At 41.9% G+C, this 19578-nt stretch overlaps 1 protein-coding gene and 1 long non-coding RNA gene across 6 annotated transcripts in view; one reads left to right on the plus strand and one right to left on the minus strand.

Annotated features, from left to right (window-relative positions):
• Positions 1 to 8519, minus strand: part of LOC137536233 (uncharacterized) — a 96213-nt gene extending 87694 nt beyond the window's left edge. Inside the window, exon 1 of the long non-coding RNA XR_011024546.1 lies at positions 8410 to 8519. This is a non-coding gene — a long non-coding RNA (uncharacterized lncRNA). The remainder of the gene's footprint in view (positions 1 to 8409) is intronic.
• Positions 8520 to 11305: 2786 nt separating this feature from the next.
• FGFR2 (fibroblast growth factor receptor 2) overlaps positions 11306 to 19578 on the plus strand; it is a 175635-nt gene continuing 167362 nt past the window's right edge. For 2 of the 5 annotated variants that reach the window (XM_068258018.1, XM_068258020.1), the window contains exon 1: positions 11306 to 11876. The gene's annotated coding sequence lies outside the window, so the exon portion shown is untranslated. The remainder of the gene's footprint in view (positions 11877 to 19578) is intronic. The other 3 variants (XM_068258017.1, XM_068258019.1, XM_068258021.1) reach the window with 2 other exon arrangements.

Consider the following 19578-nt stretch of genomic DNA (forward strand, 5'->3'; position numbering starts at 1 on the left):
TGTCTGTCTGTGCGGAGGGGGCTGGAGGAAGCCCCAGATATGTATATATATATATATGTACTTGAAGGTGTTCATATACTGTCTGATTTTTGGCTTAACAGATTACACATTAGATTCGACATGAACATCAAATCAAAATCTCTGGCATTGTTTAATAACCGTAAACACATGCTTCCTGCAGGTGTACAATTAGATCTTGCATTAGAATCACTCTACCAACAGTTGAAAAGCTATCTGGAAGTAGCCTTTAATTGTGAAACATAGTTTGGGATTTTTTAGGAGCAGGAATATTTTGCAATTATACAAATCATTTCTTTTAAATGGGTTGATATTTCTAGCAAATTAGTTTGCTTTAAAAGCATCTGCCAGCAATCTTTTGAACCCAACATAACTGATTAATAAATTTTAAGGGCTTGTTCATATCTAGGGCGCTTTCGGCCTTTTTTTCAAGCGCAGGCGATTTTCAAAATCGCCCACAAAACGCTTGTGCAATGATTCTCTATGAGAAGGTTCATATCCGTGCATTTTGTCTGCTTTGCGCTCCGCAAAGCAATGCCTGTACCATTTTTGGGGGCGATTTTGCTCTAATGGAAGGTATAGGAAGAACGCTAACCGCTCACAAAATCGCTTTATGCAGCGATTGCGTTTGAAGAATAAGTACATTCTGTTTCGGGTCATAGAGTTCACTTCCTGACTGACATCAGGAAGTGACAAAATGGAATTGCTCTGCAAAAGCGCTTTGCCCAAAATCGTAGAGTGCAGTGGAGCACCAAGAGGGGGAAAATAAAAAGCTAAAAAAAAAATCAAAAATCGCTGCCGTCAGCGATTTCGATTTTAGATGTGAACAAAGCCTAAAAGTGGATGAGTTGAAAGTAGGATTGGTAGACTTTCATGGAGTTTGTGGGGGAAGGCGTGGCAGGTAATTGACAGGTGCATGTGTTTAGCATGTGGGTAATGTAATGCCTGCAATACACGGGTCGATCCGGCAGCCGATTAGCCGCCGGATCGACCCCAGCCGCCTCCCTGCCTGTCCGCGCGGATCGATTGCTGCTCGTCCCGTCGGCGTTTCCTAATCAGCGCTCGATTTCCTGCCATTGTCTGCAGGGATCGAGCGGGCGGGAGTCGAGCGGCTTGATCGGGCCAGCTGAATATTATCAGCTGGCCGGATCAGCTGGTCGATACACGGTACAGAAACGTACCGTGTATCCCCAGCATAAGAAAAACACACAAAGGGAATTGCATATGGGCCCTTCTTTATAAAATGCCTTTTAAACCCCACACAATATCAATTTAAAAGTAGTTTTTCTACTACTTTTGGTACTTTTCTTAGTTGCAAAATGCTGAACAGTTATTTTAAAGAGAACCCGAGGTGGGTTCTAAGGATCCAATTAGCTAGGAGATAATTTTTCTTCTTCTTTTTAAAATAACTTTTCAGCACTCTGCAATTGAAAAAGTACCCAAAATTCATGAAAAAGTGCTATTAAAATTATTTTGAGTATTTTCTCACTTGCTGGTGGCTTACACATTTTATTTACAACTAGTAGACCTAAGCCCATTTAAAAACGGGCTCTAGGTCTGTGTTTCTGGGCAGTGGGCGCGCGCTACCGCCGTCCGACGTGCGCACACCTGCCGCCACGCACGAGCACCGCACACCCGGCCGCCCGCTCACATGCCGCCCGCTCGGCTCCCTGGCCCCGTCCTCCTGTCTCTGTGATGCTGAGTCCGTGCTGTGCACATGCGCAGTAGCAAGAAGCACGGACAACGCTACACAGAGACAGGAGGCACACGCAGGGACACAGGGGTTTTATTATATAGGATGTGAAAATACCACTTAGGAGAAAACTTAGAAGAAAAAGTAAATTGGATCGGGCCCATTACCTCTACAGGAACCAAAATTCCTGTTTAGTTTTTTTTTTTTTTTTAAGCAATCTTTTAAAGCAGATTTTAAAGGAGAAAAGAGGTGTCAAATATAAAAAATGATTTGCAATTGTTAAGTATAATAATTTAACAACTCTTACATAATGATTCTATACATACATATGATGCAAAAGGCAAAATTAGTTTTTATTATAACTCACTACATAAGATAGAAGAGTTGTGTTTCTCCTTCTGTTTGTATTAATACAAGAGACTAGTGTTAGACAAAGAGATACATTCTTATGATATGCAGCATTAAGTTAATCATATAACAGAAGAAATATAATAAGGATGAAATTCCCCCGTAAATTTGCAAAATTTCTTTTTTTTTAGGTCTCTCTTTTTGTATTTACATTTTTTTCCAATTTAAAAAAAAATAAAAATAAAAAAAATACTGGTAGTCATACAAATCGTGCTGGGCCAGTATTCGCAGGATATAGCCATCATACAGAACAGCAGCATAAATGATATAAAACAAGGATATATCCAGTGTATACACAATAAACATCCAAGTGTCTCAAGGGTATTAAGTGATCTTTTATGCTGTCAATATGCATCTTATCCTGAATAACAGCACTTAGATGCTCAGTCTTATAAATGTACTAAACCCTATTTTGAGGTCCCAGTTTTACATGCAAAATATTAATATGTTTACTCATAAACTCATATCTAATTAGTAATTATTTTTCTTGAAACCATATTTATATAATAGCAAGGGTTAGTAAGCAAGTGCTTCATCTGTGCAGTTGGAGCAGTGGGACTGCAGCAGCAGCTCTCCTGAAAACTAATTATAGACCATAAAACTTTTTGTTATTCTGCACACGTAAGAAATGCTTTTTCCAGCTAGATTTACTCAGATTTCCTCAGTTACTTATAACAGTCAGTCAAGAGATCAATATTATAGCAACAGCTCGGGAAAAAAAAAAAAAAAAGAATCACTGAGATGGAAAAAAGTTCCACATTTTCCTAAACATACTTGTTAAATCAGATGTAACTTACTGGCTTGCACCCGTGATCGTTTGTAATCATTTTGATTAGTTCAGTATAAAAACAGCAATTACTGGAGCATTCCTGTGCTTGGTAGTGCAACTGAAACCAAACAATCAACCTTAGGCGACAAGGCACTGTCAAAAGATCTCAGAAATAAACCTGTCGATAGTTACAAAGGAGATGGACAGACACATTTCAAATGAGTTATCAAACCCTAGAACCACAAAGTGTTTGGTGCTCCTAGGACCCTTTCTAAATCAAGCTGCACCTCCAACGGAATGTAAGAGCAATGATAAAACTGGTCAGAGAGGCTGCCAAGAGACTAAAGCAACTTTGAAACAGCTCTAAGAAATTTCAGCAAGAAGTGGTAATTGTGTACACGCAGCAACCATTTCCCAGGTACTACAGCTTGCACAGGAGGGCTGCAAGAAAAAAGAGATTTCTCAATTGAGGTTTGCCAAAATGCACCTTGAAGGTTCCAAGTAGGTAGAGGTGCTATGTTCAAATGAGACCAAAACAAAGTATTTGGCTTCAGCACTAAACAGTTTATCTGACAGAATGCCAATACATGTCATCATACCTACAGTAAAGCATGGTGGTGTAAATATCCCACTGTGGGGAAGTTTCTCTGCAACAGAGACCAGGGCACTTGTCAAGAAAGAAGGAAAATGGATGGGGCAAAATACCACCAGATTCTTTAAAAAAAACAACTGTTGTCTTCCAGAAGGTTGTCAATTGAAAGAAGATTCACCTTCCAACATGACACTGACCAAATGCACTCAGCAAAAGTGACCACACAAGGTGAATTACCTTGTGTGACCTAGTCAGAGCCCAGACCTAAATCCTATTGAACATCTGTGAAGTGACTTGAAGATTGCAGTCCACCAACAGTTACCATTCAATCTGACTGATTTCATTGGCCAGGTCCAAGCTGCATACAATTTGTTCTACATTTGTATGCAAGACAGAATTATCTGCATTGCATTAACCATCTCTAGCAGAGAATTAACCCAACAGGCTTAAAGGGTATCTGAACTGCCTCCCCCCAAAAAAACAAGATGTTGATGCTCAGCTAAGAGGGAAGGGTCTTCAGTGGCCTTCCAAAGGCTATTGAAGGCACAAAAGGGAGACAGCGGTGGAATAAGGGGACTCAGAGAGGACTGGTAAGGAGATATGGGATCCAGAGCCTTCGCTCTCCATAGGTGAGTAACTATTTTTTTTTCAGTTCAGGTTTGCCCTAAAGCTGTAATTAAAACATACAGAGTTAAACTCCGTTAAGTACTGACATGGGGTAATTCTTTATACATTTCTCATTTCAATGATTTTTGTTTTCTTTGCCATTTTATTTTTCGCTGAGCTTTTACAAGCTGCAGTGAGTAAATACAGCTGGAAAAATGATTTTTTTTTTTGTGTGTGCCCATGGCTGCAAAGCTACAAAATGTGAATATTTTGAAGAGGGTGACTCTTCTGTACCCACTCAGATGATTAAACATGGACTGCAGTAATGAGGCTCAGAGGTAATATTAGTGTGAACAGCTAAAGTGACTTCACTGTAAACCTCGGCCAACCACCCCTTGGATTCTGCAGAGTCAGAGCTTGGCTGTAGAGCTTTCCTTGGCTGGGCTATACTCAGAGCCACGATTACATACAGTGGGTAATTGCCCAGTTATCACCAGCTGATCAGCTATTTTACTGTAATATATTAAAGCCCAAACTGTAGGGTTATTAACACAGGCTGCCTACATTCCTCACCATAAAAATCAAATACATCGGTCTGGTTTTTGGTTTATTACCTAAAAAAAAATAAATTAAAAACCCAATTTCTTTTATGGAATTTTCTATCATGTGACCATGGACTGGCTTCTGTTCCTCCCCTCTCTGCCCACTGCCCCTAGAGAGGGGTGTGGCCTAGTTATGGGGAGGAGGGATATCATACTCTATATGCCAGAGTGGGTATATTTCAGGTTGGGGAAGAGTTCAGTAATCCAGAAATTCTGCTTTAGTAATGTACCAGAGATCCAAACCTATCAAAAATCGATACTTACCCAGGGCTTTCTCCAGCCCCAGAAACACGTGTGAGTCCCTCAGCGTCCTCCCGCGGTCTGCCGTTCAGCCGCGATCAGCCCCAGTAACTGTCTCAGTCAGGTCCAGTCTTGGTCTTCTGTGCATGCGCGGACCTCCTGCGCATACACAGTAGACCCGGACTGACGCGACTGAGCCAGTTACCGGGCTGATCCTGATCACGGATGAACGGCAGACCGCGGGAAGACACTGAGGGTCTCACATGTGTTTATGGGGTAGGAGAAAGCACTAGGTAAGTATCGATTTTTTTAAGGGCTTAGACCTCTGGTTTACTTTAAAAGACAACTGTTTAAGGTCCATACCCACAGCACGATTTTTCAGACGATTTTTTGTGGTTAATCTTTTTTGCAATATTGCACACCACAATTTAATGAAAATGCATCAAACGTTGTTTCACACAGGCCATTCTCGGCTATTGTTCGTTTTTAAACAACCGCCATGTTGGATCATATCACGGAGGATTATTCCGATCCCAATTGACTTTTGCAGCAATTTGCCGCAATTGTGTAAATGGATTGGGGAATGATCGTTTTTTGACTGAGATCCTCGATCCATCTGGGTACATAGCTTCAGGTCCTAAAAAATGTTAGCTACTCACCTAAGAGGAGGGAAGGCTCTGCACCTCTCCCTCTTTGTGTTCCCTCATTCCACCACCGAGCCCCCACATTCCAGCCTCCGATTTTAATGTCAAAAAGACCTCGGGTCCCCTGCGTGTGCACAGTACGGAGCCAATCGTCTTCGGAAGTACTAGGAGACCCAAGGAGACTTGAAGATGCAGCCAGAAGGTGATTTGAATGGGGGTCCAGCGGTGGAACGAGGAGATGCAGAGAGGAATGGAGAGGCTCTGATACAGGGATGTCAATCCGGTCCATCGAGGGCTGAGGTCCTCACACATTTTTGACACAGCTCAAATTGATGGGTCTGAATTAGGAAAGGTGTGGTCCATCAGGTAGAACACATAGCTTCAGGTCCTAAAAAATGTTAGCTACTCACCTAAGAGGAGGGAAGGCTCTGCACCTCTCCCTCTTTGTGTTCCCTCATTCCACCACCGAGCCCCCACATTCCAGCCTCCGATTTTAATGTCAAAAAGACCTCGGGTCCCCTGCGTGTGCACAGTACGGAGCCAATCGTCTTCGGAAGTACTAGGAGACCCAAGGAGACTTGAAGATGCAGCCAGAAGGTGATTTGAATGGGGGTCCAGCGGTGGAACGAGGAGATGCAGAGAGGAATGGAGAGGCTCTGATACAGGGATGTCAATCCGGTCCATCGAGGGCTGAGGTCCTCACACATTTTTGACACAGCTCAAATTGATGGGTCTGAATTAGGAAAGGTGTGGTCCATCAGGTAGAACACATTCCTCTCTTTCTCAGTCCATCTTAAACACTGACAGCATGGATCTGGCCCTCCAGGCCTGGAGTTCCACACCTGGGGCCATATGTAATTCACTTTTTCACCTGAGTTTTCTCCTAGGTGATGTTTTTAAATGTGTCAATAAAATGCCTGTTAAGCCACCAGCAAGCAAGATAATACTCAAAATAATTTTGATAGTACTTTTGTACTTACTTCTCAGTACTTTTTCAGTTGAGAAGTGCTGGAAAGTTATTTTAAATAGAAGATGAAAAATTATCTCCTAGGAGAAAACACAGGAGAAATAATTGCATATGGGCCCTGTGCTCTAAGGGAACCAGAGCCTTCTCTCCTATCAGGTGGGTGTGTAATTTGTTTTTTTTTAGGATGTTACAGTTGTCCTTTAAGGTGGCCACACACAATACAATTTTTTTTATATTTCTTTTCAATTCAAGAAGTACAATCAATTTTCCTGATTAATATTAACCACTTCCCAACTGAGGGGTTTTACCCCTTGACCACCAGAGCAATTTTCACCTTTCAGCGCTCCTTACATTCATTCGTCTATAACTTTATCATTACTTATCACAATGAAATGAACTATATCTTGTGTTTTTCGCCACCAATTAAGCTTTCTTTAGGTGGGACATTATGCCAAGAATTATTTTATTCTAAATGTGGTTTAATGGGAAAACAGGAAAAAATGTGGGAAAAAAATTATTTTTCAGTTTTCGGCCTTTATAGTTTTCAAATAATGCATGCTACTGTAATTAAAACCCATGAAATGTATTTGCCGATTTCTCCCGGTTATAAAACCGTTTAAATTATGTCCCTAACCACAATATTTGGTGCCAATATTTTAATTGGAAATAAAGGTGCATTTTTTTCAGTTTTGTGTCCATCCCTAATTACAAGCCCATAGTTTATAAAGTAACAGTGTTATACCCTCTTGACATAAATATTTAAAAAGTTCAGTCCCTAAGGTAACTATTTATGTATTTTTTTTAATTGTAATTGGGGAGTGTGGGAGGTAAGGAGTTAATTTTTAGTGTAAAACTAATTTATTTGTATGTAAAAAATGCTTTAGGGGGTAGTTTTACTATTTGGCCACAAGATGGCAACAGTAACTTTTTGTTTAATGCAACCTCCAAGCGAAGTACTAGGAGGCTGAGAAAGTTTTCTTTTTCTCATAATGATCGCGCTGCTTAGCGGAGAAGCAGCGGATCATTGCGGGGCTTAGATCGACGAACGGGAATGGATTTTCCTGTTCATTGATCTCCGGGCGAGCGGCGGGCGGCGTGTTTACGAGCGGGAGTGCGCGCTACAGTGAGCGGGAGCGCGGAAAGTACGGATTTCTCCATCCCTGGGGGTGAAAGGATGGAAAAAGGGACGAGAAATTCGTACGCATGGGGGTAAAGTGGTTACCATCTGAAAAATCGACCGATGTATCATACACATGTTCAATTTTTCCCCAGTCATGAAAAAAATGATTGAAAAATGATTTGCTTGGGTCTATAAATCAAAAAAATGTACAATCTATCCTATCCTATTGTGGCTGGATAGTGTAATGGTTAAGGGCTCTGCCTCTGACACGGGGGACCAGGGTTCGAATCTCGGCTCTTCCTGTTCAGTAAGCCAGCACCTATTCAGCAGGAGACCTTAGGTAAGTCTCCCTAACGCTGCTACTGCCTATAGAGCGCGTCCTAGTGGCTGCAGCTCTGGCGCTTTGAGTCCGCCAGGAGAAAAGTGCGATATAAGTGTTTGTCTTTGTCTTTACGCCATTCAATGTTCTGAAAACTCTACCGAAATTTCCACCACTCCTGATATAATTTTATTGAAAAAAAAAGTTTACCTTTTTCTTTACAACCAATCATTTGACTGAATTGCCTTAAAATCTGACTTTTTATCGTTGCATTATTGCACATGGCTACTTAAACACATCAAATGTTTATATCTTCAAATTTTCTAAAGTTACAGAGTGCCCAGCAAGCTCATGGTGAAACAGAACTCTTATAAAGGCAGATTTCTGATTTTCAGATTTTCTACAAAAGTAAAAATATGAGTTGTTTCTACCTGCTCCCCATCCTCCACTGCAGTCAAAGCTTGATCCCGTCAGTCATGTGGTAACCATAGTAATGTGGTTTATGTAAGGTGGGGAGGTGACTAAAATCCTAAGAGCAGTCAGATGCCTGCCTTGTTGTGTGGACTGCATCACTATGGTTACCACATGAACGGTGGTTGATAAGTGGGATGGGGGAAGGTGGGGCAAGTGGGTACCAGGCTGTTGGCAATGACGACATGGGGATTGGGGACCTGTGCTTAGAGATTTAATCTTACATTTGTTTTTGGTTTTTTTGGGATCTACAATTTTAGGGGGTCTACCTTTAGACTGAAACTTTACATGGAAATAATTAGATGTGGAAGCAATTCATTATTTAATGGACACCCTGAAAAATTAATCAATCGGATGGTTGATTTCTCAGTCTCTTTTGAGTCTCATTCATCCTTTGCAGAGTCCAGTAACAGCCCCCGTTAATTCCAGTTCTCATAGTTAAAAGAACTACAGAGAAGTTAAATTTAGCGCATACAATCTAAATATGTATTGTTTCATATCTCTCACTTTTTCGCTTCTCGTGAGTCAAGATAATACAGGTATTTTCCTTAAAGTGTACCCGAGGCAATATATGACATAATGAGATAAACGTGTGTATGTACAGTGCAAAACCTATCAATAACCAGGCTGTTTTTTTTTTTTGCTGCCTCAAAGTGTTAAAGGAGTACTGTAGGGGGGTAGGGGGAAAAAGAGGTAAACTTACCAGGGGCTTCTAATGGTCCCCCGCAGACGTCCTGTTGCTGTGCAGCCACTCACCGATGCTCCGGTCCCCGCCTCTGGTTCGCTTCTGGAATTTCCGTCTTTAAAGTCGGAAAACCATCTGCATCTGTGTGGCCATTCCCTCCCCCTCGCTCCCGCTGACGTCACCAGGAGTGCATTGCGCAGGCCCAGTATGGTCTGTGCCTGTGCAGTACGCTCCTGGTGATGTCAGTGGGATCGAGGACACGGGCGTGCAGGTGCAGTGGTTTTCCGACTTTAAAGTCGGAAATTCCAGAAGTGAACAAGAAGCGGGGACCGGAGCATTGGTGAGTGGCTGCGCGGGCCCAGGATGTCTGCAGGGGACCATTAGAAGCCCCGGGTAAGTTCACTCTACAGTATTCCTTTAATTTTCAGGCATGCAAGTGACAGTTTCTCTCTTACCTTACCTTGGAATACAGTAAACCTCACTGATTAAATTTTGACCAAGATTTCATTGAAAAGACCCTATTTTTTTTACCATGTTTTATTCAATTCAATTTTTTTAATCAAATTTAAAATCTAATCTTAAAGGCTATGTGTATAACGCGCATAGTGACACTTTGCGGTGCATAACCCGTTAAAATAGGATTGCAACACAACAAAGGGGAAAAGTTCCATTGCGCGTTGTGTGTGTTGTGACTCATACAGTGAAGCATACAGTACATAGCAAGTATGCTTAACTGCAACTGTTAATGTGCACGTTATGCTGTTAACTCACTTCATGCATTGCGAAGGGCTGACTGATTCCACCGCACTGCTAACTGATGTGAACACACCATTACAATATAAATATAACGCACTGAAACGCGACGGGCAGGGATTAGATAGGTTAAAATCACAGACGTTTTGCTGCAATGCGAAATCGCACCCTTTGGGGATGCTGCGTTTTCAGGAAACCTCTGTGATTGTGTACAGCATAAAAAAAAAAGATACAACCTGCACTTTTTTTTCGCACTATGCATGCGATGTCTCATTGAAAATCACTGGCTTCTGTAAATAAAAGCCTGCGTTCAAATCTCAGACAAATGCACATAGCATACGAAGAATTGCTTGCAAGGAATCGTCTTCTGTGATCGCTCTCCATGCAAACGTAGTCTTATGATAAATACACACAATGCAATTTCCAGTCCGATTGATGGGAATCAGATGATTATTTACCACTTGTAAATAATCTTTGTGTGTACATGTCCAAACTGCTCCCAATTGATTTTTTGACAAAGTGATTGATTTTGCAAAGTTATCATTATTATGTATATATAACGCCGTCATCTTACGCAGCTCTGTACAGAAATTATAGTCTTGTCACTAACTGTCCCTCAGAGGAGCTCACAATCGAACCCCTACCATAGTCATGTCTGTGTATGTATCGAGTAGTGTATTTACTGTAGTCTAGGGCCAATTTATGGGGAAGCCAATTAACTTATCTGTATGTTTTTGGGGATGTGGGAGGAAATCGGAGTGCCCGAAGGAAACCCACACAGACATGGAGAAAACATACAAACTCCTTGCAGATAGATCCCTGGCTGGGATTTGAACCAGGGACCCAGCGCTGTAAGACGAGAGTGCTGCCCACTACGCCACCGTGCTGCCTGTCATGAGAAAAGGTATTCCGTTATTGATTGGGAGCAGTTTGGACATGTCCACACTATACAACTTTCCATCAGATCAGACGGGAAATTAAATCATGTGCATCCAGCTTTAAAACCATCTGATCGTGTATGGCAGCCTTTGCTTTGCCTATGGAGAAATCTTGCAGCATAAAGTCACAAATGACATCATAGGCATTGTCAGCTCTGACGTCACCTGCACTTTGAGCACAGGTAATCTAGGTGGCATTAGCCTGCCTGCCCTGAAGAAGGGGGGGCGGGAGTATTGAAGTTAGAGAAAGAGATGGAAAAAGAGAGCCAGAGCGCGCATAGCATAGTAATTCCAATACAAACAAACCATCCCTCTGTGCAGCGATGTGTGCCAAACTCTGGAGCCCAGAGAGAAGGAGGGGATGGGGATGGGAGGGATGCAGGGGAAGAAGCCAGAGGAGAGCTGATGGGATTGGTGCAGGGGAGGAATACAAGGTCAGGTTTCAGACATGAGGGTGTATCTGGGGAGGAGGAAGGGGCTGGCAGTTAGCACCAAGACTGCTACACTTTCCATTGCTTTTCATACACGGGATCTACACTAGTTGTCCCTCACCTCTCTGTTCACTTTTAGGAACTTTCTGCAGAGTTGTCTGATTATCTGTTTGGCCGTGGTGAGCAGGGGGTGACTTGCAGCTCTGGGGATACTGTGGATTTAGCGCCCTGATTGGATTTGCTACTCATTGGAAGGAGCCGATTGCGTCTGCGATCACAGGACTAGCGCCGAATTCACTCATTCACCCTGGATGGGGCGACCACAGGACTTGCGCCCAGTTCACACATTCGCCCTGGATGGGGGGATCGGGCTGCTGCCCCTCTTTTGAAGCTCGCTGGCCGCTTGCTGCTGCTGCTGGGTGCTGTTGTATGAGGATTACAGGCTGTGGACTGGGATTCCCGGGGATCCTTGTGGCCGCTTCTTGGAGGTGCTGAGAAGAGTCAGAGCAGCTGGAGTCTGACCTGAGGATCTCTCCCCAGAGAGTTGCTGAGACTTCTGCGTCTTGCCAGGCGTACGCCTGCGGCAGGACAGGGGACCCTGCACAGCTCATTCTTTCCAGGTAGCTATACAGTATATACATGTCTGCTCTTACTGATGTCACTGCACACAGCATGCTGCATTCTGCATAGGAATGTGCCTACAGGATTGTCAGATTACATACACACGATCTGATTGTACAATTGATACAATCTTGATTGTACAATCTTACCACGACTGGTCATATAAGGGACCACATAAAGTTACTATACAAAGTTAAATCAGTTAACTCTTCTATTACAAGTATTTGCTAAGATTGTAGGATTAGTGGGCACATTAAATGTAATATTCTAGCTATCACAAGGTGTCCACTAATGATACAATCTTGATTGTCCAATCTTACCACTTCTGTATAACAGGAGGTAAGTATGCATGTAAGTATATTTATTGAGTTTACCATTCTACTGCATAGATTTTTTTTTTTTTTTTAAGGTTGTACAATCAAGATTGCATCATTAATGGGCACTTTTAATGAACTTTGTGGTTACAGGCTATTTCTGTCACCACATGCAGCATTAAAATCTTTTTGCAAATCCTAATTTCAAAAAATATTGTAGCCAGGATATTGAATGATGTATGTTGAACTGCTCCTGTATCTATATTCCCTATTATTGTACATTGTACAGCGCTACGGAAGAGGTTGGCGCTATATTAATAAAATAATAATTGCACAATTTTGTCACTGGCTACAGTCTGTAGTGATGTAATACTATTACTTCTAGCATCATGCAGTGTTTATTTACTCTGGGATTTTTTGTGTGTGCAAATGAACAATGCAGTGAAGTATGCAGTCTGATTGCAATGTGTATATGGTGGTCACTGGTCATTAAAAGTGTCCACTAATGATACAATCTTGATTGCACAATCTTGTGACCAAATCTGTGTCGTAGAAGGGTAAACTGAGAGAATATATTTTGGATATTTTAGGTTGTCCCTCATATTACATAGAGGTGGTAAGATTGAACAACCAAGATTGTATGGTGTGTGTTGAGCTTTAGGATGGTAGCTGCTGTCTTGTCCCACTCACAGCATGTTGGATTGTCTCGTTCCAGAGAGATTTGTCCTCTGGCTGTTTGTCCTTGGATCAGCATGCTTGCAGCACGTTTTATCACTACAAGCAAATATTGCAAGCCTAGGAAGCACAAGGCGAAGGGGGCAAATGTGTTACCTTAGCTTCCTGGAGATGTCTGTGATCATAGTACTAGAGGTGTTTTTAGTTAAGATTTATTTTTTTTATTTTTTATAATTTTCCTTGTTACTTTCTCAGCCGCGGACACCTAAGTGACAGTTGTGTGACATCTCTCCCTTTTCTCTCTCAGTCCTGGCACAGCTTGGGTTACCCCACCTTAGCATGTCTACCTGACTGTCTTCCCGTGGGCGATAGAAGTCTTAATTGCTGAAAAAAATGGAACAATAGAAGAAGGGAGGTCCCATGTTGTCATTCTGCTAAGATGCTTTAGATCTTTTGCTTCGCTGGGTTTGCCTTTTGTGAATAAGCTGTGTTTTTATCCCTTGGGACAGGCTGGATGGATTTGACTGGAGAACAAGTTTTTGTCACCTCTGAAACAGTCAAATATCCAAAAAGGTGGGAATAAGACTTGTGACTCCTCTAAGTTTTCTTCACCACTGTCCAGTCAGTTAGAAGAACTTTTATTGTCTATATATTTGTTTGATTTCATGTTTAGGATTTACAGATTACCCAGCAAGCTCATGGTGAACCAGAACTCTTAGGAGTATGTAAGGAACTACAAAGCACCAAAAAGCCCTCTTACTAAAATGTTATACAAACCAACTGACCTACAAAACGGGAAGGCTGTATTACCATTGCTGTGATTTTTGTGTGCATTTTTTGTTTCCCTTTTTATGTCTGCTCTGGTATGTTGTTACACAATAGTTCAGTTTTACTATAAAATGTCTTCTTTCAGCAAGAGGGGTTAAAAGCCCTAAAGGCCACTGCCTATATTTCACCCTCCAATTCAACGTTAAATGAAAAGTCCTGGGCTGAATAGGTTAGACTGACTGGTTATAAAACTGTCTAAACTAGTGACAGATTTACGCAGTCTGGGGTTGAGGCTCTGGAACGTAGCTGCATTTCACTGAAGTCTGGGGCCTGCTAGGAATGTCACATCCTTGTGTAGTGTAAACCTATTTTTCTTCCCTGAGAGGCCTTTTATGTTCTTCATTATAACAAAAGGATCCCTCTGTGGTACAGTGAAAGTCGGCAATCAGGGCTCTGTTAACTGTTTACAGTCAAAGGATAAACTTCAGCCTGAATGGAGGCATTGATAGAGATGCAAGCAAACTTGATGTATTGTTAAAACGCAGATATTTCTGTCTGTAGTAAAACTACAACTCCCATCTTCCTCACCTGCCTATAGGTATGCTGAGGTTGCCAAATAATGGAAATGTGTGTTGGATAATCGTTGACCAAAAAGATTTTTTTTTGGGGGGGGGGGGGGGGGGGGGATTAGTTGCATGTTTTCTCTTGTTAAAATGTTGGTGTGTGACTATGTAATGAATGAATGGCCGCAGGATACCTTGGCCCATATGCAATTCATGTTTTCTATTAGGTGACTAGTTTTCTCCTAGGTGACTAGGCTCAATACCATGCCTTTAAAACCAGCAGCAGCAAGATAGCACCTTTTTTCACCTACTTTTTAGAACATTTTCAATATTCTGAAAAGTTGTTATAAAGAGCATAAGAAAAACATTCTCCTTGGAGAGAACCCAATAGCAAAAAAGTTAATTGCGTATGGGCCCTTCTGTCTTAAGAAGGCACAATTATATTTAGCATTGCATTTTAGAGGGCTTTTTGGTCTCTTTGAGACCTTTTATACCTTTCAGGTATTTCCATAGTATTTGGTTATTTTATTTGCTGTCTCCAAAAGATGTGCACTATTGTTAGATTGGGCAATGTATTAACTGGATTGACAAAGGAAAATTATGCTCACATCTATTAGGATGCATACATACACCTAATTTTGTTGGGCCAATCACTAACCCATTTTACCACCTCCTTGTAATATGGAGCTTACCTGCAGAATCTGTTCATAGTATTGAAAACTTGTTTGCCCTTATACATGGAAGTGACAAATTGGCCAATCAAAATTGGAGGTGTGTAAGCACCTTTTATTTGAACTCTATGTTGTTTATAAAGGTAATTGTATCAGTACTGTTTTCGCTTGTAATCTACTTGGATTGTTAAAGGCATTTCAGCTTGTAAATACTACTTACTATACAGTAAAGTTATTTTGATGGACTTTCAGAAGGTGTTTTTGCTACCTGCTTTGTTAATAGTTTCTCCCAGGTGGAGCCCAGCCATTGTATTATTTTAAAAGCCAACAGTTGGCATTGGAGCTTTTAATCATTGAATCTTCCCTCCTTGGTTATCTCTTAACAACACTCTACTGATTTAACAAATTCGCAAGTTGATAAAATTTGGGTCAGGCAACTAGCCAGGAGTGCTTAAAAGTCTGTAGCTAGTAATTGGGACTTTGAAGAACCTTGATTCATAAATGGTATTCCTATTGAATAGCCCAAAGTATTAATCAGATTGTAACACGTGTGTGTGTGTGTGGCAAACTTTTTTTACATTTTCAGTTGTGCTCCGAGGTCTTCTGTCGTGTCTTCTGTTTCTTACACATCTGTAGTTATGGCGTAACTCCTAATTCTTTACTACACAGCAAAAAAATAGTTTCCAGTATCCAAGCCGTCATTGGTCTTTGGGAATCTTAACTGTTGGATAAATGGCTTGTGTAGTCGGAAATGACAGAGGTCATATGATCAGAACATTGGTTGCAAATGTTCTTCTCTACTCCTTTTCTTCATAGAGAACAGATTGAAAATATTCACAGTAATGATCCAAAATAATCAGTAGCACTGCATGCAGCAATGAGGCTGTGCAAACCCCAGTAGTCAATGTTAACCAGATCTTCTTGGTTTTTAAGTATTCATTTCTGATTGGTGGATACAGATGTCTAAACCTGGCATACTATTGCCACTCTCTGCACCGAGCAAGTCCATGTTACAATTGTTAGGAGAAATGCCTTCAGTTTGCAACTACAGGAGAACTGTAATCTTTTATGTCTGTAGGTATCTCAGTGTGATAAGGAGAAGGCTTGAGCAGCTGATCAGTAATAGCAAAAAGCCACAGGCTGCCAATCTTGAATCTAAACATTGAAGTGACTTAATTATGATGCACCTCATGAGTTGAGTAACATACGCCAACTGCTGCAATTCTTCTCCTTATAATGTGTTCAGTGTGTGGATTCCTACAGGGTTTTAAATAGTCCTTTTCAAGCTTGAATTTGAAGTGTTTGGGGGAGAAAAAAGTGCTATCTAATTAAAGCAATTATCAATGCTCCCCAAGCCTGGAGACCAGAGTGTTTTGCTGTAAATCCAGGGACCAGGATGTCTTTGTATGAAGCATGTATTGTCCACCGCCAATTGGTGAATGTACATTGTGTGTTGGCATCTGCACAGGGCAGTTGTATGTTCGTGTGAAATTTTGCATTCGTAACCTGTATAGTGAAGTGCATGTCATGTCTCTAGGGCCATTCAAGTCTCATTGTGACTATTAAAAGGGGGGGTGCAAAAGCGCCTTGATTTGGAGGCAAGGAGTGACTTGAGGAGAGGCAGCCCTCCCTTCCTGGAATGCCAATTAAGATGCAGATGAGGGCTATTTTGTGATCTCAGCTAAGCTTTAGAAATAAATCTATGGTAGGGTGTTGAGGGAGGAGGAGGCCCAGGTTTTCTTGGAGCTGAAATGAGAAATTCTATATGGGATTTGCAAGCACAATTAAAGATGATGGAGGATAGCCTTCAAGGGATTTAGCAAGGCAGTGGAGCAGGGGTTAAACCCCTCTTCTTCTTTTTTTATTAACATGGGACATTGAAAGTTCCTTGGGGATAGCGATGCTAAATAAAAAAGGGGGTTGAATAAGAAGGTGCTGTTTTAATGAGGAAAGATGTGCTTCTAATTGGGGTTCCTTGCTGCAGAGAGTGACGGGCCCAAGTACTGGGCTGAATGGTGAAAAAGTTTCAGCATTGAATGAGGAAGCTCTCTACTCCTTCTTGTCAGATGCTTGGCTTACAGAGGCGAGGTCATCACAGCAATTCTTCTCTGCCCAAATGGAAGGAAATTAGTAAGAAAAGATTCTCTCTTCTGATTTTTCTTTCTAGCATTATAGAGACCTATTTTCTACAGATTCTTTGTTTTTATCAACATTGTTGAGTTGTTCCTGTGCTTTAGAGCAGAAAAGGTTTAAGATGAAATGGGGGCCCTAGGCAGGATAGCTGTTTTGGCCCACTTCTGATGGTCACCTGGCGTTTCTTAGTAAGATTTGGTGGGGGCTAGCGTCCACCAGGGCCTAGAGTCTCTCCAGGCCCTAGGTAGCTGCCTAGGCCTGCCTTGTCTATGATCCGGCTCCGCTTAAGAGGTACAGTGGGTTGCAAAAGTTTTCGGCCCTCTTGAAGTTTTCCACATTTTTTTCACATTACTGCCACAAACATGAATCAATTTTATTGGAATTCCATATGAAAGACCAACACAAAGTGGTGTACACGTGAGAAGTGGAACGAAAATCATACATGATTCCAAACATATTTTTTACAAATAAATAACTGCAATTATTCGGCCCCCTTTGATCTTAGTGCAGTCAGTTGCCTATAGACATTGCCTGATGAGTGCTAATGACTAAATAGAGTGCACCTGTGTGTAAACTAATGTCAGTACAAATACAGCTGCTCTGTGACGGCCTCAGAGGTTGTCTAAGAGAATATTGGGAGCAACAACACTGTGAAGTCCAAAGAACACACAAGACAGGTCAGGGATCAAGTTATTGAGAAATTTAAAGCAGGCTTAGGCTGCAAAAAGATTTCCAAAGCCTTCAACATCCCATGGAGCACTGTTCAAGCGATCATTCAGAAATGGAAGGAGTATGGCACAACTGTACACCTATCAAGACAAGGCCATCCACCTAAACTCACAGGCCAAACAAGGAGAGCGCTGATCAGAAATGCAGTCAAGAGGCCCATGGTGACTCTGGATGAGCTGCAGAGATCTACAGCTCAGGTGGGAGACTCTGTCCATAGGACAACTATTAGTCATGCACTGTACAAAGTTGGCCTTTATGGAAGAGTGGCAAGAAGAAAGGCATTGTAACAGAAAGCATAAGAAGTCCCGTTTGCAGTTTGCCACAAGCCGTGGGGGACACAGCAACCATGTGGAAGAAGGTGCTCTGGTCAGATGAGACCAAAATGGAACTTTTTGGCCAAAATGCAAAACGCTATGTGTGGCGGAAAACTAACATTGCACATCACTCTGAACACACCATCCCCACTGTCAAATATGGTGGTGGCAGCATCATGCTTGGGAGGGGGGGGGGGGGGGGGGCTTCTCTTCAGCAGGGAGATGGAGCCAAATACAGGGCAAACTTGGAAACAATTTTCTTGGAGTCTGCAAAACACTTGAGACTGAGGCGGAGGTTCACCTTCCAGCAGGACAATGACCCTAAACATAAAGCCAGGGCAACAATGGAATGGTTTAAAACAAAACATATCTATGTGTTAGAATGGCCCAGTCAAAGTCTAGATCTAAATCCAATCGAGAATCCGTGGCAAGATCTGAAAACTGCTGTTCACAAACGCTGTCCATCTAATCTGACTGAGCTGGAGCTGTTTTGCAAAGAAGAATGGGCAAGGATTTCAGTCTCTAGCTGTGCAAAGCTGGTAGAGACATACCCTAAAAGACTGGCAGCTGTAATTGCAGCAAAAGGTGGTTCTACAAAGTATTGACTCAGGGGGCTGAATAATTACGCACACCCCACTTTGCAGTTATTTATTTGTAAAAAAATGTTTGGAATGATGTATGATTTTCGTTCCACTTCTCACATGTACACCACTTTGTATTGGTCTTTCACGTGGAATTCCAATAAAATTGATGCATGTTTGTGGCAGTAATGTGACAAAATGTGGAAAACTTCAAGGGGGCCGAATACTTTTGCAACCCACTTTAAAAGAGCGGCTTCTTACTGTTTCTCTTTGCACTCCCAGTTCCAGTATATAGTCTTGTCACTTAACTGTCCTTCAGAGGGACATAGACCTACATAAACATACATATGTCTAGGTGTGTATCATGTAGTGTATGTATTGTAGTCTAGGGCCAATTTAGGGGAAGCCAATTTAATTGATCTGCATGGTTTTTTTGGGTGTCGGAGGAAAATATAGTGCCTGGAGTAAACCCACATACACGGGTAGAACATACAAGCTCTGTGCAGATAGGGTCTTGGCTGGGGTTAGAACCAGAGAACGAGCGCTGCAAGGCGAGATCTATAACCGCTACGCCACAGTGCTGCTATTAAGAAGATAGTTACGCCTACTGGACTGGAAAACAGAGTATTGTAGTAATGCACTTTGCATGTATTAGTTTTTATCAAGTCTTTGATTTCAGGTTACATTTTTTTTTTTTTTTAATAAAATGTATGTAGCGCCAACATCTTCCGTAGCGCTGTACATAGTACAAGTCAAGTATTGGGGGACATGGCTTGATTAACAAAGCTTAGTGCTGCATAACAGCGCGAGTTAGCTACTGCTACGCGCACTAGTGAATCAGTGTGCCTTAATTCAGTGTCCGTGCTTGCTACGCACGCTATTGGTATCGTAGCGTGCATAATCAGGGAGCATAGCGAACTCTAGTAACTTATTGTCTGCTCCTCATCTCCTGC

Source organism: Hyperolius riggenbachi, chromosome 10, assembly GCF_040937935.1.
Source record: "Hyperolius riggenbachi isolate aHypRig1 chromosome 10, aHypRig1.pri, whole genome shotgun sequence".
Classification (NCBI taxonomy): Eukaryota; Metazoa; Chordata; class Amphibia; order Anura; family Hyperoliidae; genus Hyperolius; species Hyperolius riggenbachi.